The sequence below is a fragment of the Rhododendron vialii genome, chromosome 11a (assembly GCF_030253575.1).
Source record: "Rhododendron vialii isolate Sample 1 chromosome 11a, ASM3025357v1".
Lineage (NCBI taxonomy): Eukaryota > Viridiplantae > Streptophyta > Magnoliopsida > Ericales > Ericaceae > Rhododendron > Rhododendron vialii.
The window spans coordinates 26210865-26232770 of NC_080567.1; the positions used below are offsets into that span (position 1 = coordinate 26210865).

A 21906-nucleotide genomic window follows, 5' to 3' on the forward strand; every position below is an offset into this window, starting at 1 on the left:
GCAGAATGAGTTCCAAAATATAAAAAAAAAAATGCACAATCTAGAACACAATATTAATTCAATGATTCCTGTATATATACAAGTATTAATTTTATCCCTATTGTACATCTTTAGGAACCTTGCTTGCTTTCTAATTAATGCATGAAGAATTGAATGTTTGTTTCTTTTACTACTCAGCGTTTTATGTACGTGGAGCTGTAACTTTAGCGCTGTAATAACATTAAGATTCGAACTTCTAACTTTCTAGTGGATTATAGAAGCCGTAGCTACTAAGCATTTTTTGGGTGGAGCTGTAATTTCAGTGATTAATACAACGAGAAGATAAACTAGCGGGCGGCAAATTCAATTTATCCTAGAGTTTGTGGTTTCACATTTGTAGCAGGTGGAAGTTGTCATAGAATATATTTGGCGAAGAGTTGATCGTTTAGGATTTGTAATTTTATTTTTATTAGTAGATCAGTGAATGTTGTTGCTTACTCTTTGACAACTTTGTGTTTGCGAGGTTCTGGTAGTTGTATTTGGGAAGCTAGACCTCTGATTGGGTTTTTTTTTTTATTTGCTCGGCAAATGTATAAAAACTCGAAGGGGGTACATAGAGGGAATAGTAGAACTAGAAAGGAGATGAGCAACGGGACTGCTCATATTAAAAAAAAGAAAAGGAACACCCAAATAAACAGAGAACTTCCAACAAAAAGTTGGGAGCTTTCCACCCCAAAAGCTACAAAGTCACAATCATAATTTCACCCTCCGAATTCCATCTAAAAATACCTTAAAATCCTCCACCGTGTAGATTTTGATGTCAAACTTAGCCTTCATCCACATAGCCACTCTTGCTTTGATCAAATCTACCACTGTGTTCACCCTTGTTGTTGCATTGTTGAAAATAACACCATTTCGTGTGAGCCAAATGGACCAAGTTGTTACAAAGAAACTGGCTTCCCAGCAATATTTCTCCAGATTTCCATATTTATTATCCATGCATCCACCAATCAGCTAAATTCCTCAAAGTTGGTGGACAAACCCTAGTAACATGCCACCAATTCATAATCAGGGACCAAAGTTATTAAATACTATGTGAAATGATAATCATCAGCCTTGAAGTACGATTATGCTTTTTTATAAATGAAAGTATCATATCATATTGAAAAAAAAAAAAAAAAAACCATGACAGCATGCTGACGATAAAATAGAAGCAAGTTAGGCTCCGTTCCAGAAACCTTCTTATAAAATAAGTATTTATTTTGAAACTTCTCAAAGAAAAATAAGAAGGATTGTTCCACAAAACCTAAATAAGCAGTTTATTTCACATTTTCAAACTCAAAAATAAAGAAAATGAAAAATAATTTTTTAATTTTTTTTGCACCGTATTAAAGATCTCAATGAAATTTATCAAATAAGATCCATATTGAAAGGAAAATTATTTGCGTAAGCACATAATTTTTGAACTTAAAATTATCTTCTTAAAAAATAAGTAATTGTTCACCCTTTTGTGGAACAACCCTTTTTATTAGACAAAAAATAAGAATTTAAACCCGTTCTGGAACGGGGCCTAGGCCTCTCTACTAACGTCACCCGAGTTTTAAATCATTGGTCCTCAATTCGATCATGATTTAAAAAGTTTTAAGTTGTGCGGAGACTTGTGAAACCCCAAGACACCTACTACTCCACTGCAGATTCTCGTGGGAAGTGTGGACAGGTATATTGAGGTGGTGGGGCGTTCTCTGGATCTGTCCTCCAACAATTATGGACTTCATAGCAATATGGTTTAACAACTCTTTCAAAAACCTGGAAAAGAAATGTTGGGAATCAATTTTGTTTGCAGGTTTATGGTCAATCTGGACTACCAGAAATGAGGTTATCTTCAGTAACAAGCATCCGGATGTTGCGAAAGTTGTGGACTTGATCAAAACTAGAGTGGCATTTTGGATCAAGGCAAAGTTTAATGTTACGGAATACTTAGTGGAAGACTTCAAAAGGGGCATAGAGGTGATAAGGCGTAAGAGGATTTGACTGTAGAATTTTAGGAATGTTGTGATTTCTATGTTTTGCACCTCCAACTGACCTGTTGGAAGTGTCCCCTTTGTTTTTTTTTCATTTCCTTTTTGCCATTTGGTCTCCTGCTCTTTTTTTGGGGTGGGACCTATGTGGCCTCCTCTCTCGATGTACCCTTGTCGAGCTCAATAAAAATTTTCCTTTTGCCGAGCAAAAAAAAAACGTTTACCAAAAAAAAAAAAACAAATAATCTTCAACACTTAGCCCACACATGTGATTAAGCTATTCTCTCTCTTTTTCCCTAAGCAAAAATAATTTATTAATCTTTATAAAGGATCATAAAAATTAAAAGGATCAAGGGCATACCGGCAAGAAGCCACCCGAGACTTAAGAGATGGCAAGACGCCAACCGTACACCAAAAGAAAACCACAAAGACAACACAGCCTAAAAGACCCGCCGAAAAAGCCCAGAATCAAAAGAAACGAAAGAGAACACCACAAATCCGCCACAACTCAAAATTAAAAAATCATAGAGAGAGATGCATCATCCACACAGTCATCTTCTACCTTTGAGACAAGCTCCTCCACAACGTCATCTAGAGCTTGGGACCTTTCCTTTAATTCTTTCTCTTGCATTTCAACAAGTCTCTTCAAATTATAATTTCTCCCTCCTCTAATTTCAATACCCAAAGTGTGATCTACATCCAACATCTTACGAGCTTCCTTAAAAATTTAAAAAAAAAAAAAAAACGATGAATAAGGACCCTTTATGTTAATCACTTTATCGGACTTCACTCCAATTTGAGTATCCGAATATGAACTATTCTCCTTAATTCATATGAATTAGTATCCGAATTAGCTTGTCCACACTTCAAATAATCTCAGAACTCCTAAGTTAACTTTTAATTTACATCTTTAACATTCGCCTTCACATGTAAGTTATTCTTCTTCATATGTGGCCAGGGGTGAAGCTAGGAATCGAACTTGAGTTGGGCCAACAATGAGAGGAAAATTTTTGTAGGATAAGTACTTTTTAAAATTACACTACTACAAAATGGTATAAAGATCATGGTCCAAAAACTAAGAATATTTTACTTTTTGTAAAAGCGTAATAAAATATTCTTTACTATAGTTTTAATTTCATTTATACAAAAAAATTGAGATGGAAAGATTTTTTAATCTCAGTAACCTAAAAAGTGAGATTTTAATTTAAAGAATAGATCTCGTTTTCGAAAAACTGAGATTTTGTTACTTTAAGATTTTAGATTTCGGTTGGTAAAACTGTGATTGTTATTTAAAGATCTCGTTTGGAAAAACCCTTAAATATAAAATGTAGTATGCCCAGTCACCCAAAGGTGTTCGAGTCTCGTGGCCACCAATAGTTGTTTTCATTTTTTACAAAAACTCCTCCCAGATATTCAATCACAGTTTTTAATAAAATCAAAATATTATAATGTTAAAACATCCTGGTTTTACTAAAATTTGAGATTATTTCTTGCTAATAAGGTCTTAGAAAAAATCTGAGATGGTAAGAAGTTAAAGATCAAGGTTTTTTTTTTTTTTAATCTTTTTAGTCACGATTTTAATTAGTTTTAATCACGGTTTTATCCCATGATTAAAAGATAAGGAATTTTAGTTACACCTTGATAGACTACGATTTTGAATGTGAGATTAATTAAAAGTGAAAGACCACATTAAATGACCGAAATCTTTATCTACTTTTTTAGTAATTAGATCCGGCCATACGAGTTATTATAGAGCAATTTCGATAAATTGAAAAATTAATATCGAGATACTATTGCTATCTCATATCATTTAATCATGACATGTACATTTTTTATTTGATTGAAAAGTGAGAGAAGATTATAATGTGACAATATAACATTAATTTGGAAGCTAATATCTTGGACTGGACTATGAAATCCAACGAGCATCAAACAAGAACTTGGAGTATAATTTTTTGAAGGAAAAGGAGGGGGACAGAGAGAGAAAAGGCCCTGACTTAAAGCTCCGTTTATTTTGATTTAAAATATTTTACCCATTTTACTTTGTTTGGTTAGATAAATGACAAGTACTAAAATGTTTTTGGGTGTAAAATAATTTCCATTGTAAGGCGTAAAATGACTTACGCTTGTGATGGCTGTAAATCATTTTACGATACTGAATTGAGATGCCCGCTTCACCCATTGCTGACAATTGAGTGCACGAATGGCCACCAGGCATCAACTGAGACTTTTGCATGATTCTATCTGTGGAAAGTCTACATGGAAGCAAACCACCTCTCTCTCTCTCTCTCTCCAATGAACTGAATTTGTATCCCCTCTTTCTACAGGCCCATGACACCCAAGCATCTCTCTCCCTGTATATATGAACTAGTGCTTGCATGTATCTACGGTACTACGCACTCCGGCAGTGTCGTAAGTACGGGCATTTTTGTAATATATTTTTGTCTTTTTATGCCAACACCAGAAGCCAAGCAGTGGGTAAAAAGAATCGATGACATTTTTGTAATATATTTGTAAGAGCATGAATGTTTTCTTAAGAGAGTTGGAGAGCACACATCAGTCCTTAGATCAAATGAATATCAGCTCTTCTTTTAACTTGTGTCTATGTGGTCCCCACACCCTTGTATTTTATTAAGTAGATGCTTAACGAATTCCTAGTCCTAAAATAATGGGTTGTCCCAAGCGTAGAGCTGAAACCAACGTAGCACAATATCTGGTAAGTCCGGAGTCGAATCCACAAAAACGGTGATGTGTGCTGACTTAAAAATTCGGATTGTTTCTATAAAAAAACGGGTTCTTAGGTAGCCACCCCTTGTCGGTTGATTGAGATTAATTAAAACCTAGAAAATTGATTGGTTATTTTTTCCAAATAATTAAAAAGAAAAGTACGGTTGTAGGGTTCATAGCACTCGCAACCAGCCCGAACTCATCTTATCCAATCAGTGTTCTTTAAAACGTTTGATTTTAGACTGAAAAAGATACCCCGCAAGATATGAACCCTTATGATCGCCGTTTTATCCATGCGCAGCAGAGAATGAGTTTTGGACTCCCATTCACATAGGCTCCGACAATTTCCAGGTTCATTTACAGGAAGTATTTTACCAATCTAAAATTATTTTTTAAACATTCTTTATTTCAAAATAGGAACAGAACGCATCCAATTCGGTCACAATGTGCTAATCACCCCGTGACCCTATCCCGACGACTACTCACTCATCATTTATCCCGACGACTACTCACTCATCATTAAACAATAAACAAAATAAACCTTCGATTGAAACATGCTTGGATTAAAAGAAAAACGAAAAATACCAATGTAAAAAGAACCCACGAACAACTTTAATAAATAACGAAAATTCAAACGAGTTACTGTAATATGAGTATTTAAATAAAGTTTCAAAACTTGAAGAAAAAACCCAAAAGAAAAATAAACATATGCCGCAGCCCCCATTCTATCGTCCGTGGGAATCAGTTCTTAATAATATAAAAATTAAACCCTATTCCTCTGCTCCTCGTCAAAGCCGTGGGCGCCACATTAGCTGCCGAGAATTGGCTTAGGTTTAGGCCTCATTTTTTTCACTTGGCCCCAGCCGTGTACCTTATCGGCCCACCTAGTAAAGAAGATGCCAATTCAATTCTTTCACGTTCTAGTCCAAGCCCAATCATAACCCAATTAAATTAGTTGCAAATTCATCATTGAAGTCATGTGTTGGCAACGTGTGCTCGTGCCCATTAGACTTGTCTTTGCTTATTGCCTCATCAAATCTCGTAATCTTCAATTCCGGTTGCACCAATTAAATTTCAGCAGCCGAAGCATCAAACATAGTTTAATATTTCCATTTTGCATATTCTTTTACCAAATACCTACAGCACAAAAATTAAGTATTAAAACACCAAGTAATAAAATAAAATGACTTAGCAATGATAAATTAGAAGCCACTAATGTGAACATTTACACGCTTATCAATGAACATGTATATATTCGTGCCAGACAACCCCACTTCAAAACCCCTGCTTTGTGAGAAACGTTTTTATTAGTACAATTTTTTTTTTCTGCTCACGTACCAAACAGCCACAAATAAAAGTTCAACTATCATTTTACCCGTAAATGATTTTGCATAAGAATATTTTTCAACGTAAAATATTTTACGTCAAAACAAACGGAGCCTAAAACAAGTTTTGCGGGCCTCTTTAAGCCTCCAAAAAGTTCTGAATTCTGAGGGCTCCTCCTACTTTTTTATTCTTTATTATAGTTCAATAAAAGATACCCTATTTTTAATTTCCGTTTTAAGCCTCCGAAATGTCAGGACCGGCTTTGGAGAGATGTCCAATTTCCTCCCACAAACTCAATTTAATTTCATGCCCAATCTATCAAAGAGTACAACAACATGAATATGTTAAGAGATCCCAAATTAAATACTTCTAGTAAGTCTATCTAGTAGTATAATGGACAATGATCGAAGCTGAAAGTCTTCCACATACAGACTATATACAGAGAATCAATTAAGTAAATGGAGAACCCACCAAACAAATCGCAATAATTTTCAAGTAAATGGAGAACCCATATCAAGTAAATGGAGAACCCACCAAACAAACGAGTGTATTTTTTTATGGCTAGCTAATATATATGGCGCATTAGTTTGATGAGAAAGACGGAACGTGCGGGGATCATGATTAATTGTTTGACTCAAATCCCACGCACACATACAGTACGGATCCAGTTAGAGTGGTTGATGGCCAGCTAATACATGGCGCATTAGTTTAACTGAGAAAGATGGAACGAGTGTATTTTTTATGGCTAGCTAATATTTGATTTTTTTTTTTGATTGCTAAAAAGGGTGAAGGGGGCGACTAGCGTACAACTCTCTTTGGACGTGACCATAGAAGCTCCATATCGTCAATGGAATGTCAGGTTCGAGCCATAGTTATTGTCCGTGAAGTTAGGCCGTCACTATTGCACTACCTAGATACAAGATAGCTTAGACTCCACCTCCATTATCAATGAGACTCAAACCCGAGTCTCTGCTTGGGGGTGTGGTGAGCTAAGCCATCCAGGTTACCACCTTCGGTGGTGTGATTTGACATTATCTATGTGGAAAAAAAATGGTCAAAAATTGTGCTGCAAATGTAGTAAAAGTACAGTGAAATGTACGAATATTGAATAATTAGGCTTCGTTTGTTTCGATGTAAAATGTTGTACAATGTAAAATGTTTTCTATACAAATATTTTTTAAAAAAATAAACTTTAAACTTTTATTTTCTGGTCTTTGGTTGGCGCATGTAAAATATTTTCAAAAATCAACAAAATAGTATAGAGAGAGAGAGGGTGCTTAACGGTGGAATTCAGAGAGAGAGAGAGAGAGAGAGAGAGAGAGAGTTGAACGTGAGTCAAGACTGACGATCGAGAAAACTGAGCACTGAGAATTGCAGTAGAAGGCAGCGGATTCATTTCTAAAAATAACTTATGAAAAATTTAAGGGTAAGTCATTTTCATTCAATTAATGAAAAATATTTTGCATGTAAAATGTTTTTCTCATTTTTTATACAATCTGTGGACACGCGCCCCCGGAAATTCTATTTGAAAAAAATCGGGCGCGGCCCCTTTTGTTGGAAGAGCGCGGCGAAACGCCTCGATTCAGAGTCGCCACTCGGGTTTTAGCGGTGAAAGCACCCAAGGAACCGAACTCGAAAACGTTTGCCACGTTTGTTTGATTTTGAAAAGGCTTGTAGACTGGTCCGTCGTCACCTTCGATATCTGAGGTTCGGGAGCCAGGTTACGGGAGGGGAAGGGTTTTATGGCACCCCTCTCGCCCAATCCGGAGATCGGTCTTTACTCGGGCATTTTGTAAAAGCGCTTGCATTTTTCTCTCATTTGATCATTTTTTTTAGCCAGTTAGGGCGGGGGAACAGTTAATGGGGACGAAAGCGGTAACAAATTGCAGTTTATGTGACAAAATGCTTATGAATGATTTGATTGCGATGCTAAGTATAGATTGAGAACAAGCACTGAGCATCCCGAGCAAACTGCAGTACGCTGTCACAAGGTGACGTGAGCAGGTTCTGCCAGCATGCACTGGTCGAGCCACTGCATGGTGATACAACCTGCGCACGCCACATATAAACTGGCGTACTCCACTTGTCGGATCTCTCAGTCTTTGTTTGCAACCCTCTGGGCTCTGGAAAAGGACCAGCGCACACCCAGGGCAAACCACGCAGTTTAATATAGCAGAATATACACAGTCACAGGCAAAACGAATGGCTTTAGGCCATGAAAGAAAGCAGAACACCCCAACACAGTGTGGGGACAAAAGATAGGCCTAGCTTTCGCTTCAGATGCAAGGGCCAGTCACTGGACCCAGAAGCCTACTGCCGTACGCCAGTATATAACTGCCGTACGCCAGTTTGCCTTTGATTCCAGTGTTTGGCTTTGCATCATCTGGGTTCTGGAACATGACCAGAAGGATCCCAGAGGCCTTTACATGACAGGGATGAAAAAGATAGGATATTACCACTAAACAGTTCTAAATATGGAAAGCAGTAAACCGGTTATTAGCATGCTAAGGTGATCGACAGAAAGATAAAACAAAAGGAATGACGATCCATGATCCCCACGCCAGTTGTGCCCATACTTCCATGACTGGCGTACGGCATGTAGGAACTGGCGTGCGCCAAGTATCGTCGCATACGATTGTTGTATTTTTACCAGTTCAAGGCCAGGACTAGTATTGTTTACCAGCCTGGGCCTTGCTGGTTCCCCTCAGGGGCCAAAAACAGAAAGGAATGCAAAGGTGGTATACCTTTTGGGTGTTGAAGTTTGAAGGTGGTTTAGAGCCTAGAGGTTGAAGATGGATGTTGTATGGTGACTGGATGTCAGTGGAGGTATGTGGAAGTGGGCTTCTTTCCTTTCTCTTTCAATGGAAGAAGAAGAGAGAAAGCAAGAAAGGAGGAAGAAGAGAGAACTTTTCTTCTTAATGAGGCCAACCCTTTGTGAACTTGGTAACCCTTTGCAAGAGTGTGAGGGGGGAGTATATATAGAGGAGAGAGGGGTGTAACCAGCCAAGTAATGGCTGGTTGGATTGGTTGGTTTTTGGAGGGAAAGCTTGAGAGAGAAGAAAGGGTGATAGGGTAAATGTAGGAGAGTGGGGGAACATCCCTGCCGAATGTAATCATCAGGGGAACTGTAGCCGACGTCAGGGTGGCACAAAAGTCCCGCCCAAGTTGCTGAATAAAGTTGATTTGACTGGGTTTGACTGGCGTGCGCCACTATGAACTGGCGTGCGCCAGTAAAAGATGGGCCACTGGTCGATGACTGACACGTGGCAGGTGACTGGCGTACGCCTCCAGGACACTGGCGTATGCCAATTGGGTTCTGCTGGGGCTGTTTGGCTCTGGTTTGAAGGGTTTGAAAGGTTTTTGAGAGAGGTTCGGGATGCTCAAAGCTCAACCACACCTTTGTCCTTAAACTGTTTTCGACTATAATCATCATTGGGGAAATAAAAGATTGACAAATGACATTATCCGGACAGTCCAGAATGGGGTGTCTACACAATCAAACACCGAAAAATAGGTAAAACATTTTAGGCTCAGACAAACAGAGCTTGAATCAAAATTTTTATTGTGTAAGACCTTTGATTACCTTAGCGATCATCCACGAGGGGCAGGAAACGTATCAGAATCTCTCCATAGAGTAATTTAGATTCATTTTAATTTGCTTGTTGCAAGATGGATGTAGACCAACTAAGGCTGGCTTAGTTGGTCAGAATTCTTGCGTCTCACTATGAGGTCAGAAGTTTTGAATCTTTCTACTTGCGTGTGAGTGTTCTTCTCTTAATTTTACGGGTTTTTCCTTTCTTCTTTTGTTTCTTCCCTATGATGGACTTATTTCTTGACTCTTGTATATATTGGTTGAGGTTCTTCAATTTGATTATCTCGTGAACTCTCATAATTGATGTAATGTTCCGAGTTTATACTTTCTATTCATACATGAAGTAAATGGTCTCTTCTATCGATTTGACTTTTAAAAAAAAGAAAGGAAGAAGGATGTAGACTTAATTAGGATGTTGCTACGTTTCTGCTTTTTCAAATAAATAAATTATTTCTTTGCTGAGCTAAAAAAAAGGGGATGTTGGATAAGCCTCCATGAGCTCCAACATCAAATCTGTAGCTAGCTTATAATCAAGGCGTACTGATAATTCAAAGGTGGTGATGTAGGGATTTAGTTGGAGTTTACCAAACCTTTTCTTTAGCGCAAATTCCCATTTTGGCACCCTTGCAGCATTACTCAACTCTCACTTTGGTTACTCAACTTCATATTTACGCAATTCGGTCCATGAACTATTGATTTTTTGTCGGTTTCGTCAAGTCAGTAACCGCGTTACTTCGCTTACGAAAAAGACCATGTGGCTCCATGGTGGAATGCATACAACAGGTGCCAATAAAGTACTTAAATGTGGCCCTAAAAATAAGGAACAAAAATGAGAATTTATATATTAATTCTTCCAAAGTCAGTACTGAAATTTTAGCTATTTCTAGTATGAAGTGTAATGTGGTTAGCTTTCTCAATTTATGAAACGCAATCACGGAGATGACTCGAAGCAATTTGGAGCATACCCTTCAAGAAGGCCAGGGCCGGTTGGAGCATACCCAAAATTCTAGGAGCCCTATATATATATATATATGGCCCCAAAAAAAATTTGCACTCCTGTTCGGCTAAAAAAGTCAATTGGCTTATTTTTTTTGTCGTTATTCAATTTTTTTTTGTATTTTTTGTTTTTTGTCAATTTTTTGGAGATTATTGCATCGTCATGACAAGAGAAATCTATAAAAGTAAAAAATTACAATAGAAACCTAATTTTTTTGAATAAAGACAAAAATAAGCCAATAAGCCAATTTTTTTGGCTTTATTCAAAAAAAAATTGGATTTCGATCATAATTTTTTATTTTTTAGATTCCTCTCGTCGTAACGATGCAATAATCCCCAAAAAATTGGCGAAAAACTAACAAATATTAAAAAAAATTGAATAAGGAAAAAAAATAAGCTAGTTGGCTTATTTAGCCGAACGGGGTAGCGGCCTCCTTTACAGAAAATAGGCTCAATTAAAATTTAGGAACCACAAAATAAACCCAATGGTGAAATTACTAATTAGAAACACTGATAATCAACTCCCATAAACCCCCGTGGAAAGAAAGAAAAAAAACTCCCATACCATTACGCAATTACAGTCTGATAGAAACACTAGAGGCGATAAAAAAAGAAGGAAACACGTGACATCAGTCTCACGACTCATAAGGGAACCGACGGCCGTTGATGAAAAATACTTGCATACGACATACCTTGAGGCCCCTCTTTTACCATTTCCAACTCTCCACCTCTATCTTTTGTTTTTTTTTTTTTTGGTAGGAAACTTTGTGTAGACTAATTTTTGTATAGAAAATATAGAAAGTTCTCATTCAAGAGATTCGCTTCCAGCCTCCAAAACTTATAAGTCGGCCCTGAGGGAGGCGGCAGACAAATTGGTTAGGCCGGAAACCAAACCAAGACGAACTTATGGTAGGACCCCTCCAGATGAAGCGACGGATCTCATTACAGCAGGGATTTTCTAATGGGCAATTTTATTATGCTAGCTACTGAAAAAGCCCAAACTATTCTTGATTTGTGTAGTCCAATGGGTAAAAGGAGAAAACAGGTGCTTTGCATTTTCAAAAGGAGAAAACAAGTTTTGCCACGCTTAGACACAATTACCGAAACTTATGGGCGGCTACCGCGGCCTGTATATTACTCACTCCATCAATGATGGCTGTGTGCCTTTTAGGCTTTTATGAAAGAAATGACAAAGGGGATCATTTTTATTAACGGTCTTGCTATTGACGCTCACTGGACTGACGATAAATACATTAGAAGACGAGAAAAATACGTATTTTTGTGTATTTTTTTATACTTTTTAATACACATTCACACATTTACTATTGTCAGCCCATTGGGTTGATTTTAGAATTTTTCGTTCATTAATTCTTCTCTTCTTATATATATATATATATATATATATATATATATATATATTCCATCTTGGACCATAGATAGGAGGAACTATTAATTACTCTTGGTTCCCCTTCCATTGGACTCTTGCCACTGCGCCACTTGGGCCTATTTTTACTGATTGACAAACTTTTTTAAATCCCTGAATACATCTTTTAAAATAGTTGAAAAGAAGTTCATAACTAAGAAGTAGATTAATTTTGACTTTAGTGGGAGTCTTTGCTAATATAAGTGATGTTTTTAAATTTTTTTACTCTCATACCGTACACGAATTAAAAACCACATTTCACCTCAAACAAGGAGTTCTTGCAATTGTTTGATACAGTAATATAGATGTGGCACAAAATTAGAATTCTTTTTTTTTTCCAGTGGTATCTCGATACTATAATAAAATCAGTGGAATTAACTCTCAGTCTCAAACTTTCAATACCAAGTCTTAAATTAGTAATCAGTTACTAGTATATATTAAACAACAAAAAGATGTTTTGTGTTTTGACACTTTCATAATCTTTTTGACAATTATATTTTGAAGTTAATTTTTTTTCCTGAGAATCCATTAAGAAAATATATGGGGACCCCATTATTCATGTTCGCCTAGGGCCACGTAAATCTTAGGCCGAGCCTGTCTCGAACAATTTACGAAGGGCTTAGTTCATTTATAGTCGTAGGTTGAGAACTTGGAAGTACTGTTTCCAAAATCGGCTATATACTTAATTATAATATTAGCATGATTAATTCTCTCGTAATAATTTTTTTTTTTGTCATACGTTATACATCAGTGCAGGTTAGCAGGATATTAGTATGTTAGTCAACGGAGGATTCAGAAGCTATCCATAGCCCTGAACCTCAAAACCTGCTCCTCGTGGGACTCGAACTCAAGTCACCAGTGGGAGAGAAATGAGACAACCAACTTGACAAACTTGGTTTCTCAATTCTCTCGTAATTGACAAGTCATGTTCAACAAATACACAATATATTCCGGGTCCCAAAATGCAAAGAATGTCCGCATCAATACTTGATTGAAGGCACTTTCTTCAAACAAACTAGTTGGTTATCATTAATCTGATCGAACATGGAATTTCCACCAAAAACTCAAGTGCTCGGCAGCTTAGGAAAAGAAATCCAACTGTGGTTCGGATCGTGAGCATATTGGGCACACAGTTGTCTAAATTATTTTTCAATAGGGCAAATTATATTTGCCCCCCTCTACCTATGCCTCGCGTACACTTACCCCCCTTTAACTTTTTTTTTTTTTGGCACTTAACCCCCTCAAACTAACGAAAATTCAAACGGTCATAACTTCAAACGATCATAACTTTTTCGTCCAAAGTCGAAAATATGCAAATTATATATCGATTTCGAGATCTTGAAGTCAGCTTTCTAATGACACCAAAATCACATCACGATTCAAAGCACACAGAAAGTTATGATCAAAAGAGTAAGGGCTGGTAGATAGAAAGACCGTTTTGATCATAACTTTTTGTGTGCTTTGATTCGTGATGTGATTTTGGTGTCATTAGAAAACTGACTTCAAGACCTCGAAATCGATATAAAATTTGCATATTTTCGATTTTGGATGAAGAAGTTATGATCGTTTGAAGTTATGACCGTTTGAATTTCCGTTAGTTTGAGGGGGTTAAGTGCCAAAAAAAAAGTTAAAGGGGGATAAGTGTACGCGAGGCATAGTTAGAAGGGGGTAACTATAATTTGCCCTTTTCAATATTCATTCACTATTTAGAATCCTAAATTTTAATATGAAAATTTTGAAGACTAGATAAATTACTTACTATTATTCGATTGAGCTATTTTTTTATCAGATCGTACTCAAATTATTATTTTGACATTATTGAATGGCTCGGATTTTTTTTTTTGAACAGCGAAAAAGGAATATTATATTAATAAAGAAGCCTTACACCATGGCAAACAAAAGCTATTCAAGCTCCAATGATTGATAAGAAATCAATCCGAACAATGCCCAAAATTAAAAGCCACCCCCAAAAGGAACCAAAGAAACAACACCAAAACCACAGGAAGACACCTCCGCTCACCCACAAACAAAGACACCACCACCCCCCACTCAGGACAAGACACCTCCCTACCCAAAAACCATAACACACCCCACCAAGGCCCTACCCCAAGAAGCACAAAATTAGAAAACTAGGCTTGCCCTGCCACTTTGTCAACTCTGTCCAAGTCTTCAACTACCATATCTGCAACTTTGCTTATGACTTCATCCTCCTCACCATCATACCCCAGTCCCATAATCTTGTTGCAAGTCCAAATGGCTCGGATTATTTTTGTGACACCTCAAAGCTAGTGAGCCCCACACCACCTTTCGTTTTGGGGGGGGGGGGGGGGGGGGGGGGGGGGGCGGGGGTGGGTGGGGAAGAGGGGAGCAAAAGGTAGAGAACTACTTAATTAAATTGGCCCCAAAGCGACGTGGCCTTTGGGCGCTGCACATTACAGCCCTTGTGGGCCGCTATAGGGACTCGGCTTCCGTATTTTTAACAAAGAAGTTACATTTAAAAAATTAGGCCAATTTTTTCTTGTCGTCTAAATGGGCTAAAAGCCCAAAAAATACTAATTTTAAGACATGTCATTTTCTTCATATATTTCAACTACATGTTCAACCGGCGGAATCAATCTTGTCTAAAGCCATTAAGCTATAGATAACTTTTCAAAGCAAATGAGTTGAAAATTAAGTTTTAACAAATACATGCATAACAACAATTACTAAGGTGAAGAAAAGATACTTATTTCCTCGAAGATCAATCATTCTCATTCTCATCTGAAATGTGATTTATATAAATATTCATCTCTGTCCATTTTCTTACTTGTTATGCGTCAAATTAAATTACAGAAGGATTATACCACTATACCAATAAAATGCTTATATTTACTACTAGTACTACTAGAAATTGGATGTTCAAAATGACTAATGGGTTTGGATTAGAAAGAACTTTTTTTGTATCAATCGATAGGAGAGATCATAACATCATGTATGAATTACAAAGTATAAACTACGAACCTTACATCAATTGTGTGATGTAGACAAATGATCAACCCAGCGGAAGACAAACGATCCAAACCATGTGGTTGCTGTAGATTTGCCTTTTGGTTCACTTTATAATCATAATAGATGAAGTCAGGGGTGGACACAGGAGTGCTAGGGGGTGTCCGGCCCTGCACAATCCTAAATACTCCCACTATAATTACACAAGTGTTGTAGGTCAATGTGGAAAAGTTCTATGGGATCTCGCCCCTAAAACCTCTCGAGGAAGAAGAAAAGTATGTAAAGTTCCCAATATGTATAAAAAAAAACCTCCTAAAATTCCAAATTATCACCCGTTTTTTTGTCGTGGGTACAATATTGAATGACGATTACATATATATACACGATTTTGTCTCATTCTCAAAACTAGATAGTTGCAAATATATTTGGATTATACTTTTGTTACTAAGGTAGAAATACATAAGATTCGGGTCTCTGCTTGTACCATGTACAAAGTACAAGATTCTATTAAGGGTCATCATTTAGCCCAAAGGTCTGCTGCCCGCCTGACCCGCCTGGCTTTTACCCGACCCGAGCTCGTCCAACAGGCGGGCTAGTCCAGCCCGTAGTTTTCAATGGGCGGGCTTGGGCCTAAGTATTTTTGCCGGCCCGCCCATGAGGCCCTCCCGACAGCTCGCCCATTATACTAATTTATTATACTCTACTTTAGTTTACTACCACCAACTATACTAATTTATTATGCTCCACTAAGCAAATAAAGAAAAGAAAAAGTTCACTTACCGAGAAAAAGAAATAAAAGTCTGGTCTTGAAAGATTAGAGAAGTGCGTCGGGTGCTCTATACATTTGTGGTCGACTGGAGAAGTCTTGTCGGCTGGAGGAGTTTTTTTTATGCTCTCAACATTATAATATATAATATATAATGTGTATGACTGTATTAAGTGTGAGGTGCTAATATTATATACTCCATCCGTCCCATAATGTTTGGCATTTTCAGGAATGCGTGTCATTTTTAAATTGCATATATCTTTCAATCCATAATGTTTTAGGCAATTTTTTGAACTTTGTATAATAGAACAAATTAAACTCTATCAAACAAGATTCATATTGCTTATAAAAAAATATTATGGATTAAAAGATATTGTTAATTTTTTCATAAGGCTGGAATAGTGAAAGTGCCAAACATTATGGGACGGAGGGAGTACATTTTTTTATCGTACTAATATAATGTACATTTTTTGTGAGGCTCGCCCGTGAGCCCGTCTGAACTTTGGCCTGCCAGCCCGGCAATTGGGCTAGCCCATAGGCGGGCTTGGGCTTCAACTTAAGAAACACAACCCGGCCTGTCTGGCCCGTAAAAAGAAAAAAGCCCACTCAACCCAGGCCGTGGGCGGGCTTGAGTAATGACTTGGCAGACTGAGCCGGTCCGGCCCGATGATGACGCTTAGATTCTATGTACAAAAGTTTTGGCATTAACAAAAGGAAATTATTCCCTATTCCATAACCTTAAATAAGTACTTATTTTTTAAGAAGGCAATTTCAAGCTCAAAAATAATATGTTTACGCAAATAATTTTTCTAGCAATATAGATCTTATTTAATAGATCCTATTGAGATTTTTTGAATGGTGAAAAAAAATTGAAAAATTATTTTTCATTTATATTATTTTTGAGTTTGAAAATATGAAATAAGCTGCTTATTTTTTATAAGAAAGTTTCTGGAATACACTCCCCCATGCAAACACTCTTTTTTCGTCTTTTAACGGGTGAATTTATGAAATAGTCTCTGCATGCACACACTTTTTACAAATTCCAGGAACTATTCTGCATATATTCACCTGCTAAAAAACTAAAAAAAGAGTATGTGCATCAATTGAAGGAGTGTAGAAATCAATTTCCTTGACAAAATCAATTTGGTAGGGATTATCATTTTCCTTATTGTTTTGAAAACAAGGGCCAATATGAGTTGCGGCCAAACGTCGTTTAGGTTTAGATGATCTTCAACTTTGAGCAAACGTTTCTACCCACCGGTAACTCATCCACTAGTGACAACTCTCTCTCTCTCTCTCTCTCTCTCTCTCTCTCTCTCTCTCTCTCTGGTATAGATCACTCTTCCTCTCGTTGTTTTGATTTCGATTTGGACCTTTATGATCTGCTTTCTTTTTCTTGTTTTGTTAGCGAATACGAGAAATATCATCTACCAAACAAACAAGCAGGTTTGACAAGATTTTGTACCGTTTTAGTTCAATCAAACAAAGGGGTCGTCTTTAGGAGCGGTGTTTGTGTTCGTGTCCGTGTCCATACTCATGGCAAATATGAAAAAAGAATCGCACGTAGTTCTAAATTTTGACCTTGCAAGTCAAAAAATCCTAGCTCCGCCCCTAAACCCAATTAATGTTCTAAAAAAAGCTAAGAGCTAGTCGGACGGAAAATGGGTGCCTAGCGCCTAGGCGCTGACTGGGCGCTCGACTAGTCGGCTATCTAATCTAGCCGTCGAACCACCGCCTAGCACCTAGGCAGGGATTAATCGGCCTAGGCGGCCTCCTTTTAGAACACTGCCTGGACCATACTTCTCTATTTCATTATCTTGTGCTGGCTTCTGTACTTCAAATCAATCCGGTTTCCACTGGATTCCATCAAGAGTTAAATTGTTTCTTCCGTGTAATTTCTACATTTAGATTAAATGATGTAGGAATTAGTGAAGAAGATACTGCAATGAGCTTAAAAACACAAGTTAGTAAAGATTCAAAATTTTGCGTGAAACATATGTGTCTGAGTTTTTTAGATGTATTTGAGTCAGTTTAATTAGTAGCTCTTACAACTCTCTTACCAATCAAATATTCTTCTAGAGGAAGTTACAAGCTGATGTGTTTGTTGCCGAAGATGTACCCTTCAATTGATGATATTGTAGTGAGCAGGCATACTAACTCATCAATATTAACACGAAACTTGACACTTTGTGTTACCCAGGTAAGATACTTGTATATATAATCTACTTAATAAGCCTTAGCCACTAGATGAAATGTCTCTTTTATTGTTTATCGTTTCATGTGGAATGAAAAGTAATGGGGATTTGATGCCAGAACTCATGCAACTCGCTCTGTGATTTTATGGACTTTGAAAACAATCAGGACACATTTGTGCCATTGTAGACACTCCAGGAGGATACATTTAGGACAATGCTTGTTATTCGCGTGTTTATAAATTAGTTGAAAAATAAGTTGCAGTATTTTGTTGGCTGCAGTAGATTGTTGACGTGGTCGGTGAGTTCATGGATTGCTATTCTTTGCTTCATTATTGTGGAGGTGAGTTGCCCTACAATTCGTTGAATGCTGTTCAAATTATGCATCCAAAGATCATTCTCAAATATTGAATTTTGTTGCTTCTCGAAGTGTTAAATAATCATGTGTGAATGTCACAACAAAGATATATATACAGCATGTAGCAAACAAACAAACATAACTTACAATTTTATTGTAATCCTAACTCTTCCATGCATATCTCTTTTTCCAAAATTCCTATCTAATGTCCTACTTGCATCGTGTCCATGATTTTTGGGAAGGGACACTCTTTATCGCATTAGCACTGGTATGTTCTCTTGTTAGAGCTTTGTTCCATCTTATAGTGGCTGTTCCACGACGTAGTTTTACACGACTATGAGCATCTGAATCCTCTACAGCAAATAAAAATCCTCGTAGATGTAGTCGATGCACAATATTCTGTCATTTTTCGAGGGTTGAGGGATATGCCAATGTGTATATATGCAGAACACACAACAGTACTTAAACTGGAACGCACATCACCGTTCTACGCATTCTTGTTTGGTGTGATATCCTGTTTGTTTTCATTATTTCCATGTTGCTTCTACATAATTAGTATGTTTTATGTATTGAGCTTTATTGGTACTTTTTCTTAATTAGGCAGTGTTCCGTAAGTGGTTGACATGGATATCACGACGTCTTTGGCATAAGCTAATTCGTTTATTTGATATTCCCTATGATGGTTTTGCAATGAGAGATCTTCCTGAGGAAATCCTCATTGACATCCTTAGTAGACTCCCGGGAGATTGTGTGCTAGAATGTCGAAAGGTGTGCAAGCAATGGTTGGTGTTAACTTCAACACATAAGTTTGCAGAAATGCATCTTAAGAGAGCTACTCCAGTTCTTTTTGTGCAACGTACCTGCACAGAGTTGGAAATCAATTTTAACATGTTTATCTTTGACGAAGGAGCCAAAGTGGATTAGATGATCTGGAAAATGGGTGCCGAATTTATGCAATTGGAATGCACGGATAGCCCACATCTTTGTGGGTCTTGCAACGGGCTGCTTGTGTTTCGTACGGATTCATATTATAGTAGGGGATCTTTTGTGTTCAATCCTCTTACCTGGGAAAAAGTAACTATAAGGTCTCTAGTTCATCCAAGTGCAGTATGTGGGTTTTTCTTCCATCCACTTCTAAAGGATTAGAGGCTGCTTTTGGTGCACCCAAAGGGCAATCGTTTCGAATACTTTGTATACAGTTTGGGAAGTCAACTGTGTAGAAAACTTGCTGACTTGTCTTACCAACCTGGAGCTTTTGATCAGCCAATAATTATGAATGGAGCCCTGCACTGGCTGATTTCAAACGAAGGGACGAAGGATAATCATTACGTCGTGATGTTTTAACATGGGCACTGAAAAATTCCGTGTTATGGCTTATCCAAAAACGGAATACAATGAACGGATGCGGCATAGTTATGCGATTCTCTTAGAGAGTAAAGGGAAATTAGCTTTCTGTCGCTTGTATGGTTCGTCGTTTTGGTTGTGGGTGTTGGAGGATTATCAAGACAGGATTTGGGTGAAAAGACACTTGGTCCACCTTGACTTCGACTGGGAACGTTACCCATTCATGCGAGATTGCTTTTCTGGAAAAGATCGGAACATTGATATTACCCTTGTGGACATCCAAGGCAATGAAATGTTGTTTGATTGGGGTGCAAGAGTATTCAGATATAATTTGCGTGAGAAGACTGTTAAGCAAATTAACGGACAAGGGATGAAGAAGCAACCGGCCCTTACGCCGCCTGGCAAACGCAATCTACTTATCATTCTTTACACAAAGACTCTCGTCGATCTCCCCAAGTGGTTTTAAGTGACCAGAATCCAAATTTTGAAATATTCTTCTAGGGGTACCCTTTTATCGATTTAGAAGGGTACTAGAGTTCAGATAGAGTCTTTTCATATTCCTGGCAAATGTTTGCATTCTAATTGGGAATTCGGTGGTTGAGAGGTGTGGCTTTTTTTCTTTTTTGGCTTTGTTTTGTTTGAGTACTTTGGGTTGCTAATAGATGTAATGTTTGCCGAGTTAACTGGGTGGATAACATTTTTGATGGATAAGGAAAAAAAATGGTCAAGTAGAGGTGGATAAGTTATAACTAATACTTGGATATATTGATTAGTAGTTGATATGGACGGATAATGTGAAATTATTTAGTTGCCCTCTTTAATTAAATTATTGCAATCAGAATGCAAGAAAAGCTTGAGGGATGAGTAGAAAGAAGCAAACTCCAAACCTTTAATTGAAACAGCATTCGTTAGCAAACTCCAAACCTTTAATCGTTGTGTGGTATCAATGTCCCACATCATGTGTGGTATCAATGTCCCACATCAGGATGTCGTTTCTCTTGCTCAAGTTATGGGGTGCAAAGTTGATCATCTGCCAATCAAATACTTGGGCTTGCCTTTGGGTGCTAATCCCAATTAATAGAATCAAGACATGGGATCCAATGGTGGAGAAAATGGGAAAGAGGCTAAGTGTTTGGCGAAGGAGGTCCAATTCGATAGGAGGTAGACTTACATTACTTAATCACTCAATTAGCAATCTGCCCATCTATTTCATGTCTATCTACAAAATGCCAGTGGCTGTAGCGAAGGCTATTGAGAAGTTACAGAAACAGTTCTTATGGGGAGACACAGCTGAGAAGAAAAAATTACACCTTGTGAAATGGGAGGTGATTTCTAAAAAGAAAGAGAATGGTGGACTGGGAGTGAAGAACTTGCTGATCCAAAAGCCAATCTCTTCTTGCTAAGTGGTGGTGGTGGAGGTTCGGTAAGGATAAGGATTCGCTTTGGGTGAAGGTTATTAAAGGAAAATATATCTTGGAACGAAATTGTTGGCTTCCGAGGCTGCCAAATTCTGGACAAGTTTCGAATATTTGGAGGGATATATGTTCAATTGGCGAATCCTCCGCAAGTATTGGGTCTATTATAAAGGAGGAATTTAGAGTTCAAATTAATTCTGGGGACGAGGTTTCTTTCTGGAATGATATTTGGTTAGGGGGTATTACTCTTCGAGAGAATTACCCACGCCTATTTCTTGCTTCTACTCAGAGGGATGTAGCGATAGTTCAGGATGGAATCTGCTATTCAAAAGAGATTTGTTTGATTGGGAAAGACGTTGTCGAGATGAACTTGTACAGAGACTTAGTGCAGTGATTTTGGATCAGTCCAACCATGATTCTTTTCAATGGAGATGGACCTCAGATAAGTGCTTCTCGGTGAAGTCAGTTTATAAGCAGTGGGAACAAACTGGAAACTCTTGGAATCTGGTTTTGGAAGCACTGTGGAAGAATCTTAGTCCTCCCAAGGTGGAGATTTTTTCGTGGATGGCAGTGCAAGATAGGGTTGCTACTCGTTCGGTGCTTCTGAGTAGAAATATGATTCATGAGTCTCAATCGGTTCTTTGCCTTCTGTGTTCTTTACATCTGGAAACTCCCCATCATTTATTTCTACATTGTCAATTCTCTTGGGTTGTTTGGTCATTGATTTTGGAGTGGTGGCATGTGAAGTGGGTTTGCCCATCATCATTGGCGGGTCTTTCTACCTG

The 21906-nt window shown here is 37.7% G+C and overlaps 1 long non-coding RNA gene across 1 annotated transcript; it reads right to left on the minus strand.

The window, feature by feature from the left end:
• Positions 1-622: 622 nt before the first annotated feature.
• Positions 623-4330, minus strand: LOC131306575 (uncharacterized). Its single transcript, XR_009193934.1, has 2 exons — positions 4122-4330; positions 623-1022 (listed from the first exon to the last, which is right to left on the minus strand). It is a non-coding gene; the product is annotated as an uncharacterized LOC131306575 (long non-coding RNA).
• Between the last annotated feature and the right edge of the window lie 17576 nt (positions 4331-21906).